Source organism: Stegodyphus dumicola, chromosome 8 (assembly GCF_044657685.1).
Source record: "Stegodyphus dumicola isolate Sdum_Otavi_A_Nest chromosome 8, ASM4465768v1".
Classification (NCBI taxonomy): Eukaryota; Metazoa; Arthropoda; class Arachnida; order Araneae; family Eresidae; genus Stegodyphus; species Stegodyphus dumicola.
The window spans coordinates 87335211-87342487 of NC_140775.1; the positions used below are offsets into that span (position 1 = coordinate 87335211).

A 7277-nucleotide genomic window follows, 5' to 3' on the forward strand; every position below is an offset into this window, starting at 1 on the left:
AAAAGAAAAAAATGATAATTTTACTTTCATCTCAGATGATTTTGCATTTTGTCTTCCTAAAAAAATATTTGTTTGGGATGTGAAATAATGAAGCTGTGTTGAGTCATCGAAATAAACAAATCATCGCCCGTTGGTATTTAAAAACATCCCTTTGTTTGAATAAATTTCTAATAAAGATCTGCAATTTCTTGCAACAGACGTGATATTTCACAAATCACTTGGCGTTTAATATGAAACCTCTTGCATTGTCTTTAATTAGTCTTATGATATTGCGCATTTTTCGAGCTCAAGTTTAGTATAAAAGGACAACTTCAAGGTAAGATATTTATACGGATTAATTTTGTGCATCTAAACAATGGAGTTTCTGAGACGAAGTCTAGTTTTCCTCGCAGTCCTGGCGATGGCAGCGTTGACTATCATCCAGGCTATGCCTGACCCGGATCCAGAACCTCAGCCTATGGCTCCTGTTTGAAAATATGTTCTGGTTTGTCTTAGGTAAGTGTGCAGTGTTTGTATGTACTTAGGTAATTTCGTAAACCTTTAAATACAACAATTTGTGATGTAGCCGTTCCTCAATAAACACTGACGCCGGCCAGCTCTAATAGTATTTATTGATAGAGCACGCAGGAACGGGTGCAAACAAAATACACATAAAAATGAAACATCAAACATTAAAATTACAGAGACATCTAATACATGGAAACCTATCATCACCGCGGCTGATGGTTGACTAACGATTGGTCCTCTTCACCACTAAGATGGCATTCAATAAAAGAGTTCGGTTACAGTTAAGGAGTTCTGTTACACATTTTTTTATCTTCATCTGATGAAGAGAAATAGTTGGTAAAAAGATGAAAACCTCTTTTGTAAGTTAAATTTGTTTTTAAGAGTATATAAGATATTCTAGAAGGAGAAATATAGCGTGTTTTTAATCTGTTTCAGCAAAATAGAGGAGAGTATTACCAATTAAGACGAACAAGCGTGTTAGATTTCATTGTGCTACAAAAGGATTAATAGGCGTAATTTAGACGTTTTTATGGTCGAAAGCTGAAGATGGACGGGCATTTATTTAACCTCAAATTTTGCTGACAGCAGGCACAGAAAGGGAACCTAGGTAGCATCATATATATCCATTGGTTTAATGGGAACTAGCACCAATCTTATGTTATTGACACTCTTTATGAATGAGTTCTATAAATCCTAGAGATCAGATACTGGATTGTTATACAATTTTCCCGCAGAATTTGTTTAATTAAAAAAAAAAAAAAAAAAAAAAAAAAAAAAAAAAAAAAAAAAAGATGTGTAAGTTGCATAGAAAACTTTATTATTAATATTATTTCAAACATTTCACAACGGCTACATAGCATTAGGATTTAAAAACTGAAGGGACACACTAAAACCGGTAGCTAGACCGGATTCTTCAAATGGACAGGACAAGGGCGTTTTTATGTTTGTGACCATGTGTAAAGAGATTATCACACTTTGCTACAGTTCCTGCTAAACTCGACTTTTCTGAGAAACGAGATTTGGTAGCACTAGTTTTGAACGGGATGATTCCTAGAAAAAAGATCTCCGCCTGAAGCAAAGTCCCGCCCAGCTACGGAAACGATGTTGCGGCTAAGCAGAAATTTCTCAAACCGCACTGAAAATGTCTCGGCTGGACCTCTGTCTCGGGTAGAGACAACCAATCAGACGAAAGTTCTGCTTCTGAAGCATCATGTGATCCCAATCTGAGCGGTAATCGATTACTGTTTGCGTTCAAGTATTTGTAGTAAGTGAAAATGGTAACCCAGTTACGTGACTTTCCTGGAATTGTGCGAATTCTCAGAACTCTCCCTTTCGACGTCAAGTCCCGCGTAGCCGAAACATAATGCGATTGCAGCCTTAAATGAATCCGAACCAGTTTTTTTTAAATAGTTTCCACAAAGCGATCGTGTCCTCAAGTAGAAAACCGTCGAGTGCATGCCGTGATCAAAAGAATCCCGATTTCTGGCGACTGAAATGTCATGAGGCTCCCGTCTTCCTCAATAATGGTATATCCTACCAATATTATTTGTATTGCGGATTTGTATTGCGTTATATACCTATGCATTATTTGTACTGCGTTATATACCTATGCAGATCTCGGCAGCAAGACTATCGTTCTTTCTCTCTCACTTCATTGTTAAATTTACCCATGCTGATATTTACTTCTTTATGTTGTTATAATAGATAAGCATATAATTTTTTATTACGCCGAGCAGGGAACAAGAATGCAAAATATAGCATTCCTATATTAAATTTAATTTTGAAAAATAATAAAATGTGTTCGCGAAATATTTACGTAAATTCAAATACAACAATTTGTAATGTAGCCGCTCCTCAATAAACTCTGACGCCGGCCAGCTCTAATAGTATTTATTGATAGAGCACGCAGGAACGGGTGCAAACAAAATATACATAAAAATTACAAACATTAAATAATAACATAAATCAAACATTAAAATTACAGAGACATCTAATACATGGAAACCTATCATCACCGCGGCTGGAGGTTGACTGACGATTCGTCCTCTTCACCACTAAGATGGCATTCAATAAAAGAGTTCGGTTACAGTTAAGGAGTTCTGTTACACATTTTTTATCTTCATCTGATGAAGAGAAATAGTTGGTAAAAAGATGAAAGCCTCTTTTGTAAGTTAAATTTTTTTTAAGACTATCTAAGATCTTCTAGGATGAGAAATATAGCGTGTGTTTAATCTGTTTCAGCAAAATAGAGGAGAGTATTACCAATTAAGACGAACACGCGTGTCACATTTCATTAATTCTCAAATAAGCAAACACATGATTCTTAGTCATTTCAATAGGTTTTACATTGTATTGTTTATTTAGTTAAGGTGACAGCATTTCGAAGTTGGTAATTTGGAACTCTATACATATAATTTTGTAAATATATTCTTTACAAATAAATCACTATTTTATTATTGTTATTATGCTGGATTTAGTATGTAGGTCAATATATATATATTATATGTAATTCGAAATAAGTACTTTTTGTTTTATATTTTAAGACTTATATATAATATATTTAATAAATTAAAATGATGTATTAATTTTGAAATTAAATAATAAATTTGAAATTCTTTGTAAATTATTTTGGTTTGCTTAACGAAACCTTATCTAAAAGAAATGACTTATTAAAATCTTTGGAATATTTCACTGCCCGATTTTATCATAAATTTCTTAATTTAGAGTACAAAGAATGCTGCGACACATTTAATTCTCTGGCGGTTGCTTGATTAAGCAAATCTTTTCCCAAATACGGAGGATCTCTGTCAGTCATAAATTAGTAATACAAGCTGTTTTTGTTTTCTTGCACTAAGATGCGTAACTGGAGTCCAAACTGAGTTTGTTCATGATTATCAAAAGCTCACTGATGACCATTAATATTTTCAATTACAAAAGTAGGAAAGCAGACCACGAAAAAAGGACGGATCTATTCTATCAGACTAAGAAAGAAACTAAATCGGTTTCACCAGGTGAAAAACTTTCTTTAATATAATTAATGCTATTTGTTGTAGTACAGTAACAAAATTCTTTCGCATAAGCAAATTATAGATAAAAAATTAATTAAATTAAAAGAGGTTTCATATATTTAAATTTCCTAGTGCATTGAAAGGATTCTGTGGAGAATTTAAAACAGATTCTCATAGAAAATGTTATTGCTATAACTTTTTTCTATCATGCGCTGGTATGGATTTTATATTTTTAAAATAAAATCATGCCAGATTATTCCGTTTGCTAGACAAGTAAATCAAGAGGAAGCAATAATGTTCTATTCTTTTCCAGATGTAGAAGTTATTTAATCAATGCTTCGACTGCTCTCATATTGAATTTATTCGTAAAAATAATTCTCTGTCTTAAAGACGGTGAAGGTATTTTTAAAACTTTGCGCTTACTATCCATTTAACTAAGGAATTTAGGTTATGGCTTAAACATATTTCATAAAATACTTCATTAACTGATTTCTCTTTCCATGAAGTTACATTTTTGATGTAAACTTCATATCTATATTTAGTTTTTCATATTGCTGAACTAATAGTAGAAATAAAAAAATAGATTAACATATTTATTTAGGAATTATATATGATTAACTCCTTAATATTCTTCCCATCTTACTTTGTTTCTGCCATGTGGGTATATAAATATTGTATTAAACACTCCACAGATTATACTGTTAGGTAGCCAAGGTTGCTAACTATTTTTTCCAGTCTGTCTGAAGTCCTGAACAAAATCTCATGAGAACTTCGCATTAGAAGATCAAATAAAGCCGTACTCTCAAGCCTGCTGGTCGCGGGGAGCATACGGTCTCCAGAGCAATTTTATACGGCCCGCCAATAATTTTTAGCTGTGTATTTGTTTTAATATAGTGTTTATAGATTTTCGATATAGCATAAATGCAATGAGCGGTGGATCGTAATGTATTATTCTTTTTAAAAAATAGAAAAGAACTAGCAAGTATTTCAGCAATCATTACATTCCAACTGAGTTCCCAAAGCTAGCGCTGACATACAGCGAAAAATATATATGGAACGCATATAACTGAGAAACCAGCAAAAGAAGCTAAGAGAGGAAAAGGACATTAATCTTCCCATCTCTTGAAATGACAATTTAAATAACAACAAGATTAGAAATATATAGATTTTTTTTACATGCGCAATTGCTATTGAATGAAAATGAAATCGAATGGATTCCAGTTAAATGAATAGAACTCCCGCATTACAGATTTTGTACGGTAAACGCTAAAGACAGCGTCTCTTAATTTAAGTTTGTATTCTCAGTTTGAAATCTATACGACTTAAATAGACATATGCATTTACGTTCTCACTCTACTATTTTTCGAGACGATTCGGGGCAAATTTTAAAGCTAATGTTAAATTCTGACTAATAAAAAAATTCTTATTATTTTGTTATCTATAATTTTATATCATACTTTTAGCTTGAATATTGAGCATTATATAAAAGAAAAAATTAAGAATAATTTAACTAATATGTGCGCTTAACATTAGTAAAAAAAGCAAATATTTTTATTATTCAAGCATACAAATTAGTTACTTCATAGCTATCCCTACTTTAGTTTTTTCTATACTAATTACTAATGTTTTTCTTCCAGGATTTTGAAAGATCTCAGAGAAGACGTCTGAATATGTTTCTTCTGCTTCTATAAACCTTGTTTACAGAGATAAAAGGAAAGTTCTAAAATATGCTGAAATTTTATTCAATATCATGTTAGTCAAAGTTTCAAAAACTATTTTCTCTTTGGCAAGAGTTTCTAAAATATGAAACAATAAAATATTCTAATGTTAGCTTAAAATGTTTCCTTTAATTTTATTACTATGGATATACAACAGAACATGGATTTATTACTTCCGCAACGATTGTTTTCCCTAATGCAACTTTAGTGGTACTTTGGTTTCGAATTATACACGATATACTCGACAACATTTAAAAACAATATCTTTCCTGCACTTATCGTTTTGCTGTACTAATCTTTTGTAAATCATGTCTCTAAGCCAGAATTTTCCGCCCTGATTATTTGAAAAATTAAACAAAAATTGAGCAGAGTACGTATTAATTAAATTGAATAAGAGATACGCCCGTATAAGGTTTTAAATGAGGCGAAACAGCAGCTTTAATTTAAAGTAAGTTTCCTACAAAAGGTCATCCGTCGGATACAGATCCCTCGTTTTCAGGGAAAAAAACCGCAAAATTATTCAGAGATATCACAGATTTCTTCAATATATTTTTACGAAAACATGAAACATGGAGGTACCAGAATTATAAAAGCCTTAGGAAGACAAGGTTTCAAGTTAATCCTTAACTGAAGAAGATAAATAGTTGTGGATTTGAAACGCTTTAGAGAAATTCAATTCACGATCTGAGGAATCTTATGGATAATTTTCTCAGATTGAAAACGGAAATTTTGCCAACTTTCCAAACAGGATTAGCTATTGAATGTTTGTTTATTTTTCTCGAAAATTCGCCGATAAATTTGGCTGTGTTGTGCTTCTATTCTTTGAATAAAAAAGACACATTCAATCAGTCAATTAAGACACGCAAAAACCAAAAAAATAGCATGTTACATGTGGAATTTGCAGCCATTTCAGAGGCACGAAGAAATTAATATCCTGTCGAGTTAATGTACTTATTATATTCCTAATTTCAATACAAAGCAAGCTAGGAGTTTGAGAAACTTGTTGGCATTGCATCTGCTTTCTTATTTTACATAAAATTACGATGCCTTTCATCAAAATGAAGTCCCCAGCATCTTCAATTCCATTTACGTAACCTGCACCAAATAATTTGTTTTATTTAATATCGTACGTGCTTATTTACATTATTACGGCAATTGTGAAAATTTAATGCATATGTATTATTCGTTTTCAGACTTCTTTCTCCTTCTCTCGAAACGTTTTCTAACCTCAACACCGGAAAATAAATTTTCGATGCGACATAATTTATTATTGGAAATTTGCACGATTTTCTCTGCTTTTCGGCTGTATAGAAACAAGTAGTATAAACTTGCTTAATATCTTCTCTTAGCCTGAATACCTCTGAAAGACATATGAAATTTGCTTTTAAAAGTTTTGGTATAAATAATAAGGAGAACTTGATTTCTAAATAAAATATCAAATATAAGTAGTCTAAATATAAAATAGGCATGAGGTGAATAGGCAAGCGTCTTTCAACAAAATATTATTATAAGTGCATTTAAGGAACTATCCATCTTGTTACGAGTAAAAAATATTTTTATAACAACGTATTTTGAATGAATAAAATTAATTCCAGTTACAACGAATAGTTATAGTATCTGAGTAAAGAGTTCTAGAAATATTTTTTTAAACGGAATGAAATTTTTTTCTGTCTTTTTTTTTTTAGAAATTAAAGCCAAAAGAAAATTAGAATTAGAATTTCATATAGAAAGCAAAGCAAAAATATTTATGAATTATTAAATCTCAAACTAGAAAGCATTTCTGTATTCATTGAAAAATAGTACATTGAATTTAAAAAATTCACATTCATTTAAGCTCAAATACGTAAATTTACATAAAATAATATGTCTTTTAATACAGTTTTATTTCCTTGATCCCAAGGATGAAATCCACTTAAAATATGAGGAAAAAGATAACATTTTGACAGAACAGTGTATTTAGAGATATGTGAAGAAGCTTTCTAATGTTATTTTAGTTTGCGTGTGGACTTTTTCTGAAATTCAGTTTATCATATATTTTTCTGCA

At 31.3% G+C, this 7277-nt stretch overlaps 1 long non-coding RNA gene across 1 annotated transcript; it reads left to right on the plus strand.

The window, feature by feature from the left end:
• Window positions 1-216: 216 nt before the first annotated feature.
• On the plus strand, window positions 217-5353 carry LOC146995885 (uncharacterized). The gene is made up of 2 exons (XR_015042855.1): window positions 217-495; window positions 5153-5353. It is a non-coding gene; the product is annotated as an uncharacterized LOC146995885 (long non-coding RNA).
• The last annotated feature ends 1924 nt before the right edge of the window (window positions 5354-7277 follow it).